Genomic DNA, 13335 nt, shown 5'->3' on the forward strand with positions numbered 1-13335 from the left:
CGTCCTAGACCCGATTACATGACCTATCCATTTAAGGCGTGCTACCTTAATGAATTTTACGTCAGGTTCTCCAAAACTTCTATACAACTCAAAGTTGTAAGGCCTGCGCCACAAACCTTGTTCTACTTATGCCTCCATATATTCGTCTTAGGATTTTTCGCTCAAAACGTTTGAGCAGTTCTTGGTCATTCTGTGTAAGTGATCAAGTTTCTGAACCATATGTTAGCACTGGTCTTATTAGTGTTTTGTAGACATAGTCCAGGGCTCATCTGTTTTGAGATGGACGTTGAGAGGTGACTCAAATTTTTTTGCAGATATTGCTTAAAAATAACTCAAATAATAATATTTGAGTTATCCTCCCACTCAAAATGGTCTGGAACATTGTTTAAATAATCAAAATGTCAAAATATGAAGGAAAAATTCGATTTTTTTTGGATTGGTTAACTATTTAAAAAATAGTCACCCTTGTTGCAAAATAGCAATACTTGCGAAAAAAACCATACAAAAACAAGTATTCGCATTTTACGTTTTTCAACCATTTATGCTACACTTAGGACCTTCATATTTTACCCAGAAAAACTTTATGATATAGTAAAACAACACTGTAAATTTCATAAGATCGGTTTAATAGATTTTGCAAAATAAATTTTGAAATCCAGCTTTCGCAAAAAAAATTCATTTTTTAAAAATGTTGCAGGACTGAAAATAAAGCAGATAGTAAGTTGAATTTTTTTTTGCTTATAGAAGTGTACTGTACCTTTCATTTGCAAGTTGCAAAATTAAAATCGAATAATTACCACGGCGTCAGGAATTTTTTAAATAAACCTTAATTTTTGGTGCTGCGTGCAGGACAGCGGTGTTCGATTCACACAAGTTGATTTCCATCAAAATTTCTTCTAATCTTTATTTAATATATTATTTTCTTACTCTATATTTTGTTGTATTTTAATATTTTAATTCCACAAAAATCAAACTAATTTTATTATTGTTTGTGAAATATTGTTTAAACAATTGCATATGTTTAAAAATAATAAACTTTTATTCTCTAAGTTAAAATATATGAACAAATAAAGTTTTTGCTAAAAAAAGTGTTATTTCAAAGGATAGAGTATGTGTTTTTATTTTGCAATAAACAAATTTATTTATTTATATCGAAATGTAATAAAAATTAAAATGTATCAATCATTATCAAAGGTCATTGAAATGCCCAATCAGAGCAAACTATCCGCTGTCCTGCGCGTAGCACCAATAATTAATGTTTATTTAAAAAAATTCCTGACGCCGTGGCAGTTAATCGATTTTAATTTTGCAAATTGTAAATAAAAGGTACAGTACACTTCTATACGCAAAAAAAAATTCAACTTGCTATCTGCTTCATTTTCAGTCCTGTAACAATTTAAAGAAAACGAATTTTTTTTGCGAATGCTGGATTGTAAAATTTATTTTGCAAAATCTATTGAACCAAGCTTAATGAAATTTACAGTATTGCTTTACTGTATCATAAAGTTTTTCTGGGTGAAACATGAAGGTCCTAAGTGTAGCATAAATGGTTGAAAAAACGTAAAATGCGAATACTTGTTTTTGTATAGTTTTTTCGCAATTATTGCTATTTTGCAACAAGGGTGACTATTTTTTAAATTTTTAACTAGTTCCATATTGTAGGAAATTTAATTATGCAACTTTTATGTCAGTACAACTTTTCTCGGAAATGAAAACTTTTAAAGTTATAATCAAAAAACGAAGAAAAAAATCGAATTTTTCCTTCATTTTTTGACATTTTGATTATTTAAACAATGTTCCGGACCTTTTTGAGAGGAAGGATAAATCAAATATTATTATTTGAGCTATTTTCAAGCAATTTCTGCAAAAAAATTTGAGTCACCTCTCAACGTCCAAATGTACTAATATTTTTACAGATCCGCCCTGGTCTAACAGTCAATTTAATTTTTCTAGGTATTTTTGAGGCCATCTGTCTTCTTAAGCCATAGTAACACTTATTGGCGAGCACTATTCTTCTTTTAATTTTTTCACTGACATTTTTATCTTTAGTTAGCAGCGAACCTAAGTACAGTTGAGTCCGGCAATCTTTACCCGTGCGTCATCATTTAAAGCATACGAAATAAGTCGATGATAAGTCGGAAATTGAAATTTACTACACGCAACAGCAAGTCACTTACTGTCACTTGCTGTTGCGTTTAGTAAATTTAAATTTTCGACTCATCATCGATTTATTTCGTATGCTTTAAATGATGACGCACGGGTAAAGATTCCCGGACTCAACTGTATATGAAACTTTCAGTTCTAGGTCGTCAATTATTATTCTTGTAGGTGTCGGGTTGCTTGACCTAGTGCAACACATATATTTGGTTTTTTTAACATTTATATTTAGTCCCATTCTCTGTGATATCCAAAACTAATGATAATAAATAAGGACTAAGCACCGAGCCTTGGTGCAATCCTACTTTCACATGGAATTGATCGGTCTGTCCCACAACTCCCTCATACATGTTTTCACCATCTTTACATATTCACCGGGGATTCCTTTCTTATTGAGCGTCCACCACAGAAGCTCTAGGAACTCTATGCTTTCTCAAGTTCAATAAATATCATATAAGCGTTTGTTTGTTTATTTCTGCATTTTTTCCATAAACTGCCTTATAATAAAAATTTCATGTGTTGTTGATCTGCCCTGCCTAAAACCAAACGGATTATCGAATATTTCGGTTTCTTCACGTATCCATCTATCAATTACTCTCCCATATTTTCATGGTGTGACTAAGTAGTTTTACAGCCCTGTAGTTTGTACATTGTTGTGTTTTTTGTAAACCCTTGTTCCCTTGTTTTTGTAACAGGTACTAATATACTGATTCTCCATTCGTCTGGCATTTGTCCAACTTCCATAATTAAATTAAATAAACCTGTTAGCCAACTTGTTCCTGTATCTCCTAATCCTCTCCACACTTCCCCAGGAATATCATAAATATCTGGTCCAACCGCTTTTCCTTTCTTTATTGTTTGATGTGCTTGAACCATTTCCTCATTTGATATTTTGATGACCATTGCTGTTGTCTCCGTTAACTCAACTGGTTTTATGTAAATTTCTTCATTTAATAAACTATCAAAGTACTTTTTCCATTTCTTTTTGACATCCTTTTAGTGAATTAGTATGTTATTACTTTCCATCTCTGATACATCTAATCTTTTGCTTTCTTTGCTCTATATTTGGCTATTTTATATACCTTTGTTTCTCCTTCCCTTGTATCAAGTTATAGATTTGTATACGTATCTGCTTTAGCTTTTGCTACTGCTACTTTCGCTTCCTTTTTGGCGACCGTATAGTTTTTGAGACAAGCGATGAATGAAATGAAATCCAATAAATCACCAGGAGACGATGGAATAGTGATCGAGGCTGTAAAGAATGGCGGTGAACCTCTAATGAGAAAAATAAAAGATCTCTTTAATCTATGTTTGACAAAGAAATCCATACCATCTGAATGGAATAGAGCTAAAACAATTCTTCTGCACAAAAAAGGAGAAAAGACTGATCTGGAAAATTACCGACCAATCAGTCTGTTAAACCATCTTTATAAACTTTTCACGGGAGTAATCACCACAAGATTAGACAAGAAATTAGACCTATATCAAAGTAGAGAACAAGCTGGATTCAGAGCAAACTTTGGAACCAACGATCACCTCCAAACAATAAAACAACCTCATCGAAAAATCCATAGAATATAACAAGCCCTTAGTTTTAGTATTCGTAGATTTCCACAAAGCATTCGACTCAGTAGAACTCGACAGTGTTATAGAAGCACTAAACGAGAGCCGCATTGATAGCCGATATTCGAGGCTAATATGTAATATATATAAAAATGCGACAAGCTCGATACAACTACACACTAACAGCAACCAAAATAAAAATCCAAAGAGGTATCCGTCAAGGGGATACGTTGTCACCTAAACTTTTCATATCGGCTCTAGAAAAAGCGATCAGAACCCTCGAATGGGGTGATAAAGGAATAAATGTGGACGGAGAGATGCTACACCACCTAAGCTACGCAGACGATATAGTCCTGATTGCAGACGATTTGGGACAAATAAAGAAAATGTTGGAAGAACTTAGTACAGCATGTCATAAAATAGGCTTAAAAATGAATATAACAAAAACAAAATATATGACGAACTTGGTACCAAGTAAACACCTTGAAATACAAAATGAACAAATAGAACTGGTAGACAAATATATATATTTGAGTCACGAAATTAAGATAGGTAAGGACAATCAAACAACCGAAGTATCCAGAAGAATAATACAAGGATGGGCAGCATACGGAGCTCTTAGGAACATTTTTAAGAGTGACATTCCAACTAACATGAAGAAAAAAGTTTTCGACCAATGCGTGCTACCGGTGATGACCTATGGTGCAGAAACATTATCGCTCACAAAGAAAAACGCACAAAAACTAAGAGTAGCGCAGAGAAGAATGGAGCGATCAATGATAGGGGCCACTCTGCGAGACAGGATTAGAAACGAAGATCTACGAGCTAAGACCAAAGTCATAGACGTCATTGAAAGAAGCTGTAACTTAAAGTGGAAATGGGCTGGACACGTTGCCAGAATGAAGGACGGAAGATGGACTCGCAAACTAGTTGAATGGAGACCAAGAGCCGATAAACGTAGCAGAGGAAGACCACCAACACGATGGCAAGACGACTTACGAAAGACAACAAAAAACTGGATACAAAAAGCACAAGATAGAGCACTTGGAGACAAACAGGGGAGGCCTATGTCCAGCAGTGGATTGAGAGAGGCTGATGATGATAGTTTTGGAGATATGTATTCGACCTATTTTCTTTCCACTGTGTATGTAACTTCCTCTTCTCTTTTATTTTTTCTTGTACTTCGTTTGACCACCACCAAGTCTCTTTATTCTCAAACTTCTTTCCAATAGCAATACCAATATCAGTACCTATCTCTAATGATACTGGCCATAGTGGCCATCTTCCTCCAAATTGTATTACTGCTTCCTTTCATGTTCCAACACATTTTTACTACTATTCTTGCCCTGAATAGACCTTCTTTCTCATCTTTTGATATCCTTCACGTAGATGTTAAATTTGGATTTAATGTTTAATAATATCTTAATTAGATATTGGATAGCATTGAATATTATTTTTTCTTTGCCATCAAACAGAGGCCAAAACAATTGAAACTAGATGACGTATTGTATAAATATTTTGTTTAACTACACATCCAGCTTAATGTATATTGAATTTTCGAACAAACGGATCTCATTAGAAAGTTTTAAAAATAACTTAGTGTAATCATAATATTTTCAGGATTATAAAACAAATACTACACAGAACTTATCCTAAGTAGTATTTGAAGGAAAAACGTAAAAAACATTTTATATCCTTATTTAAAAATAAGGGTGAGTAATTGTAAAATTTTAATGATTAAATAACAACTGTTGCGTCACTATCAACGCTTACTATGTTTTTGTTGTGTACACATGTATATATTTAGGTCATATCTTGGAAAGCTTAGTCAACCGTATTCAACCGATTCAATAAAAAAACATGTCTTAAAATATTTTAATGGTACTTTTCAGTCTGGACGTCATATAGGATGGATAATAAATAAAATTTCATGAAATGCTTTGACGATATTCTGTTGGCACACAAATAATTCTGTTAGTTGGATACTTTAACGACAAAGTAAACGATTCACTGATTCAGAGTGTGTCATCCCTATTCGACCTAAGAGCTTAGGTTCTTTGGTGCTCAGTTCCAGAAATAGTCTGGAAATTAAGTTTTTGTAATGGCTTCACTTTCGTTGTAGTATTAATTTATTTTTTGAGCAGTGACAGTACATATCACCCTGCTCAAAAAAGGAACATAATAATTGCCAGCTCATCTCTATGCACAATATATATGTATATAAAGGAATTTCGAAGTACGAAAAACACTCGAAAAGCTGAAGAACAGAAAAGCTGCAGGTAAGGATGGAATACCAAACGAATTACTGAAAGATTGTAGAGTAGCAATGACAGAACAATTAACAACATTAATTAATAAAATCATAAAACACAATAAAATATCGGAAGAATGGAGAACGAGCGAACCAATTCTACTATTCAAAAAAAGAGATAAAAAGCAGCCAGAAAACTACAGAGGTATTCTCCTTTTCATGACCATTTTTCAGTGCGTCACAAATTATAGAAAAAAAGGTAAGTCCGTGATAAGACACATTTATGACATTTATTCTAACATGACATTTTAGTTAAATCTGACAGTTGTCACATTTTATTTTCAATTTGGAATAAAAACAAATCAATTGTGTCTATTGCATTTATAAAATGGTATTTTCTTTGATTTGTATAGTCTTATAAATTGTACAGATTATATTGATATTATTATTTTATTTAATAAACAATTCTTTTTTTATTATGGCGCCATCTATCGACAACTAGAATAATCACCGAACTAGAATAATTACCAAAGTAATCACCGACGTGCCTTTTTTTCTGTCACATACAATTTAATGCGTTAAAGAGAAATCGAAAAACTGTTACGCACTGAAAAATGGTCTTGAAAAGGACTATATCATATATATATATATATATATATATATATATATATATATATATATATATATATATATATATATATATATATATATATATATGATACTACCCTAAAACTTACAACTAAAATTTTATAAGACCTACTGAATCAGAGGATAAGTTTAGCAGATGAACAACAGGGTTTTCGTACTGGAAGATCGTGTACAGATGCAATATTCGTTATAAAGCAAATTACTGAGAAATCACTAGAGTATAATAGACCAGCATTTCTATGTCTGATTGACTTGAAGAAAGCATTTGACAGAGTAAGACTCAAAGATGTAATCCATCTTCTGTATAATAAAGTCCCTCTAGATATCATAAAAACTATTGAAAACATCTACCAAAACAACAAAATGGAAGTCAGAATAGATGGACAACTTACAGACCCTATAAATATAGGCAGCGGAATAAGACAGGGAGACTCATTGAGTCCTATGCTCTTTAATTTAATCATGAATGAAATCATCAAAAACGTCAACAAAGGAAGAGGATATAGAATGGGAAACAAAGAATATTGATAGCCCAAGATGAAGATAGTCTGCAAAGATTAGTCCACAGATTTAACATAAGAGCAAAAGAATTCAATATGACAATTTCATCTCAGAAAACCAAAACAATAGTAATTAATCAGTAAAGAACCAATCAGATGTAAAATATAAATTGATGGTATCAGTATTGAACAAGTAATGGAAGAAAAATACCTTGGAATTACATTGTCAAGTTACGGAGACCTGGACAAAGAAGTGAGAAATCAAGTACAAAAAGTACAAAAAGCAAGCAGACTGGCAGGATGCCTTAATAACACTATATGGCGAAACCGACATATTAACACTGATATGAAGTCAAGAATTTATAAAGCCAGTGTAAGACCAATAATGACATATGCATCAGAAACAAGACCCGATACAGCCACAACTCAGAGACTACTGGAAACTGCAGATGAGAGTACTGAGAAAAATTACAGGAAATACACTGAGAGATCGAAAGAGGAGTGAAGATATCAGAAGACAATGTAACGTACAGTATATAAACGAATGGACATTAAATAGAAAAAAGAATGGAACAACCACATAACCAGAATGGGGGAGACACGTGTGGTCAAAATAGCAAGAGATAAATCACCAATCGGCAGAAGAAGTATTTGCCGACCGCGCAAAAGATGGAGTGACAACCTTCCATAGAGGTATCAATCCGCCAATACACAAACAGAATTGCTTATAAAGAGGAAGAAGAAGAAGAAGATAAAGGAGCATGGAGAAGCCTTGATGGGAATACAGTAAATCAAATCGACCAGGTGGTCGACGCAAGACAATTCAGTAACTTGATAGACGTATGACTCATATGAGCAAGACGCGGGGCAAACAGAGACGGACCACTACCTAGTCCAAACAAAAACTAGAGCTAGAATCTCCAATGCAAGGAAAGTCAGATGAGTTAAAGAAGAAATGTTTACCGTAGAAGCGTTATAAAACCCTGAGACAGCTAATAAATTTGAGGAAAGCCTCGAAAGTAAGCTAGAGGACTGTACAGATGGTATTGAAGATGTTAACATGTTAACAACAACGGTTGGAGCCAGTGGCCAGTGTAGAACCATATTGGAAGAGGTGGTAACTGAAGTGAGTGGAAAGCAACATCAGACTGGTAACACAGGATGACGATGCGTGTATAATAGGTATCATATTATTGGGAGATTATTGGTAATAAAGACCAGATACTAAAAAAATAGGCAGACAATTTTGAAGAGAGACTAAATATAAGAAATGAGATAGGGTTGCAAGAAATTGAAATCCAGTTCGAAGATATTGTACATGAAAGAGAAAAAGATAACATCCCAACAGAGAAAGAAGTCAATAAATAAATAGAAAATTTAAAGAAATCACAGCTCCTGAGCTCCAGAACTTTTAGCACATGACGTAAAAAATGTGGCATAAAATATTTGTAGGCTGATAGAACTGATTTGGAAGTAGGTAAAACAACCAGAAGATTGGAACGTAGGTATATTTGTCCTATTCACGAGAAAGGAGATCAAACAATATGTGACACCTACAGAGGAATTACCCTCGTAAATGTGACCTACAAAATATTGACCTACATTCTTTACCATCGACTATTGGGATATTGTGAAAACATAATAGAAATACGTGGCTTGTCTTTTTAGTTTTGCATATAGCAGCTTAGGGGGCGTCACCAATAAAACCTTCCGACATAAACGTAACCTCAATCTTTTGTTGACATAAATCGAGAGTTTCATTGCCATACAACGAGTCGTGTAGATACAGTGAATTTTTGGTCGAAAAATGGATCTTAGCCGAGAACATTTTCGAGCAATAATTTTTTACAATTTTCGGAGAGGATTATCCCAACAGCAATGTCTTGCTGAAATGGTTTCTGTGTTTGGGAATGAAGCATCACACCAGTCAACTGTTTCCCGCTGGTATTGCGAATTTCAACGTGGTCGCTCCAGTATCAGCGACGAATCCAGGCCAGGTCCACCCAAAACATCAGACACGCAGCAAAATATTGATGCGGTTCGTCAAGTAATTAAAGATGACCGCCGTGTAACGTACCTGGAGAAAGAGGCATCATTGGGCATTTCAAAGACCTCGATCCAAAAGATCCTACTTAAAGAACTGGGTGTTAGGAAGTTGGATTGCCGTTGGATCCCTCATTTGCTTAGAGAAGAGCAAAAAGCGGTTCGCGTCAATTGGTGTCGAAAAACATTGAAACGGTTCAATAAAGAAAGCTCAAAAAACATTCATAGTATTGTTAGTCACAATGAATCTTGGATTTACTCATACCAACAGGAAAATAAACGCTAATCAGCTGTGTGGGTGTTTCAAGATGAGAAAAAACCAACAAAAGTGATCCGTCCTAGAAGTGTGTCAAAGAAAATGGTCGCAGCTTTTGTGTCAAAATCTGGTCATGTGGCCACAATTGCTTTAGAAGGTCGAAGAACAGTTAGTTCTGATTGGTGTATAACCGTTTGTTTACCAGAAGGTATCGCCAAACTCCGACAAAGCAACACACAACGGCGAATTCATCCTACATCAGGACAATGCAAGTGCTCACACTGCCCAAAAACAATAGAGTTTTTGGAGCTTCAAAACATCGAATTGTTAAACCATCCACCGTATAGCCCCGACCTAAGTGCCAATGACTTCTTTACGTTCCCAAAGATCAAGAATTCAATGCGTGGGCGGCGATTCCAGTCGCCAGAAGCCATCGATGCCTTTAAAACAGCCATTTTGCAGGTGTCAACAGAAGACTGAAATATCTGTTTTACCAATTGGTTTGAATATCACAAAAGTGTATCGATCTTGGTGGGACATATTTTGAAAAGTTATAAAGTACTTTCGTTATAGTCATAAAGTCTATATTTCTTTTGTTTTTATGGCTATATGCAGAACTAAAAAGACAACCTATCGTACAAGTATGGGTTTCGCAAAGAAAAGTCAACGTTCCATCAAATATTTCCTTCTAAAGACAAGCTTCGGAAAAACATATGATTATGGAATTTATGTTCTTGATCTGTTTGTAAATTTAGATGTGCTTATGATAGAGGAGAAAGAAATGCACTATACAAAATTATGGTAGAATTCAATATCCCAGTAAGTACATTCAGTAAAAATGGTGAAACAGCCCTCTTAACAGTCGATTATAAGGTTAGAGTACCGAAGTATCAAAAATGTTCATCATCATCATTCTCTTTGCCTTATCCCTATGCGGGGTCGGCTTCCCTAATTGCATTTCTCCACACAATTCTATCTTGGGTCACATCAATGTCAATCCAGTTTACCAACATGTCCTGCCTTATCGTCTCCCCCCAGGTCTTCTTTGGTCTTCTACTCCTTCCAGGAATCTGCACTTCAGATATTCTTCGTATTGGGTGATTAACATCTCGACGTTGAACGTGACCAAACCATCTTAACTTATGCCCTCTCATTTTGGCATCAATTGGTGCCACACCTAGACTTCCCCTAATATACTCATTTCTAATTTTATCCTTCTTTGTCACTCCACTCATCCATCTAAGCATTCTCATTTCCGCCACATGCATTCGTTGTTCCTCTTTCTTATTCACTGCCCAACATTCAGTCCCGTACATCATAGCCGGCCTTATGGCTGTTTTATAGAATTTTCCCTTCAGCTTCATTGGAATTTTTCTGTTACACAACACACCAATCGCTTCTTCCTAAAGAAATTGAAAATATCAATCAAAACGAATAGGTAGTTATTTTCCTAACTAGTGCGGAAGCGGAAAGTGATACTTTCCCGCACGAGACTGCCGCTGACCCGAACGACGCGATAGCGGAGTTCGGGCAAGCAGTCGAGTGCGGGAAGACACTTTCCGCATGAGTTAGGAACAATATTTTTTCTAGAGCCGTACGTTTGGAAAAAAGCCACAACAAATAGAGTTATATCAATTTTTTTAGGAGTGAAAATACACAAATTAATTCTTTGACAAGGTTGTCAAAACCAAACATTCAATATAATTGGTTACCATGACGACGATTCAAAACCATTGTTATTGTCTACTGATTTGACTTTTGAATATTATGTCAAAATAATTTTATTTCATCGAATTATCGCGTTAATTTCATTAAAACATGAACACAATAAGATAAATTTGAAATAAATTAGTAAATAATATCTAAATATTAGTTTTTCTACGACCGTTTAATCAGTGGCGTAGCGTAGTAGGGGCGGCAGGGGCGGTTCGCCCCGGGCGGCACTTTTTAGGGAGCGGCAAAATTTAACAATAGACAATAAAAATATTTTGTAAATATTTGAACCATTTTATATTTTTATCGCATCTACAAATTTGGACCGATTGAAAGAAGCACGAAATTTTTCATTACTTATTTTGTGACGAATTCGGGGAATTCCTTTTCTTTGAATGATATTTTGTAGCGACTGGCAACAACGCACGTCTATACTGTCTTGTGGAAATTCCCCGTTTATGGCTAACAGTCAGCACAGATTTTTTCGGCAGTTTAGAACGTTGCTATTCTTTTTTTTTCCTTATCGACACATCGTTGGGAAGTTCTGATAGCAGCTACAGGCAAAAGAGGGATTCAAGACACACGGTGGAGTGCAAGAGGCGATGCCATAAATGTGACATGGCATCATTACAAAGACATTCTCGTCGACTTTGGAAAAACTGACAGAGGCAGGTGAAAGCTTAAACACAAGACATAGTCCTGTCGCCAGGGGGGGTACAACGGCCTCCTGTATTCAGATGGACTTACCCAAGTTTTTTTTATGTATTTTGACCTGTAGAACACGAATTTTTTGGGTAACAGTTGATCCGGATGTCGGTAAGATTGTTATAAACCAAGAAGTTGAGGAATCACATAACAGCGATTTCTCGCAAAACAAAACATTTTTTTGTATTTTTTGGGCCATTCTAACCAAAAAATGTTCCTACAAATTTTTTCGTAGGATGCATAGTTTTCGAGATAAACGCGGTTGAACTTTCAAAAAATCGAAAAATTGGAATTTTTGAACCCGAAAAACTTTTGATTAAAAAATAAAATAGCAATTCTGCTTACCGCATTTGAAAGTTCAAGTCAAATTATATCGGTTTAAATTATTTGTATTGCTAAAAATGTATTATATTATTGTTAAAACAAAGCTATATACACCTAGTGCTTGAGTGATGTTTCAATAATTTCTCATTTAAAATCGAACGAGTACGTAGAGGAGGTAAAAGTGCAATCGGGGCTATTTCTAAGTAGCATGCATTAAAACGCATGTATTAGGCACGGGAAACACTATGTGTTTACAGCTTTTTTTAACAATCAAGAAATAAATTTTTAGCAATGCAAATATTCAAAACAGATATAATTTTACTTAAACTTTTAAAGGCGGTAAGCAGAATTGCTATTTTATTTTTTATTCAAACGTTATTCGGGTTCAAAAATTGCAATTTTTCGATTTTTTGAAAGTTCAACCGCGTTTATCTCGAAAACTATGCATCCTACGAAAAAACTTGTAGGAACATTTTTTGGTTAGAATGACCCAAAAAATACAAAAAAATGTTTTGTTTTGCGAGAAATCGCTGTTATGTAATTCCTCAACTTCTTTGTTTATAACAATCTTATCGACATCCGGATCAACTGTTACCCAAAAAATTCGTGTTCTACGGGTCAAAATACATAAAAAAAACTTGGGTAAGTCCATCTGAATTAAGAAGGCCGTTGTACCCCCCCTGGCGACAGGACTAACAGATGCAGGTGGTTTACTAGTTTCGATGCAGTCTTTTTCCTTTCTTTGTTTTTTGGGTCTGTGGTAATCTGTGCTACATGAAGTGAATGATGCACAAAACAAGGGGACAAAATGATCACAAAATGATACAAACAAGGGGACTTGACATAAGATTGTAGGCTCAGAAAGTAAATGATTTGCAGATGATATTGACAGAGAAAACAGAGGAATGGGCAAATGGCGCTGTAGGTTATGCAAAAATATGTGTGAAGAACTTGGAATTTCCATAAAACCTCGGAGGCGCATAACAAGAAAACATATTTTTAATGACGGAACTAGAGGTGCTAACTTATCTTGTGAAAATGAGTAGAGACGAAAGCTGTTTTCTTCGTTAGATAGAGTTATTGTAGAAATTCGTGAGTGTTCTCAACAGCTACAGAATTCAACGCATAAGTTTGTTTATCTAACGCCGGCTATATTATTAGACAACACTGAATGT

At 34.8% G+C, this 13335-nt stretch overlaps 1 protein-coding gene across 1 annotated transcript in view; it reads left to right on the plus strand.

Annotated features, from left to right (window-relative positions):
• Nucleotides 1-13335, plus strand: part of LOC126887848 (exocyst complex component 7) — a 92408-nt gene that overhangs the window by 14275 nt on the left and 64798 nt on the right. The gene's annotated exons all lie outside the window — the stretch shown is intronic.

The sequence above is a fragment of the Diabrotica virgifera genome, chromosome 7, assembly GCF_917563875.1.
Source record: "Diabrotica virgifera virgifera chromosome 7, PGI_DIABVI_V3a".
NCBI lineage: Eukaryota > Metazoa > Arthropoda > Insecta > Coleoptera > Chrysomelidae > Diabrotica > Diabrotica virgifera.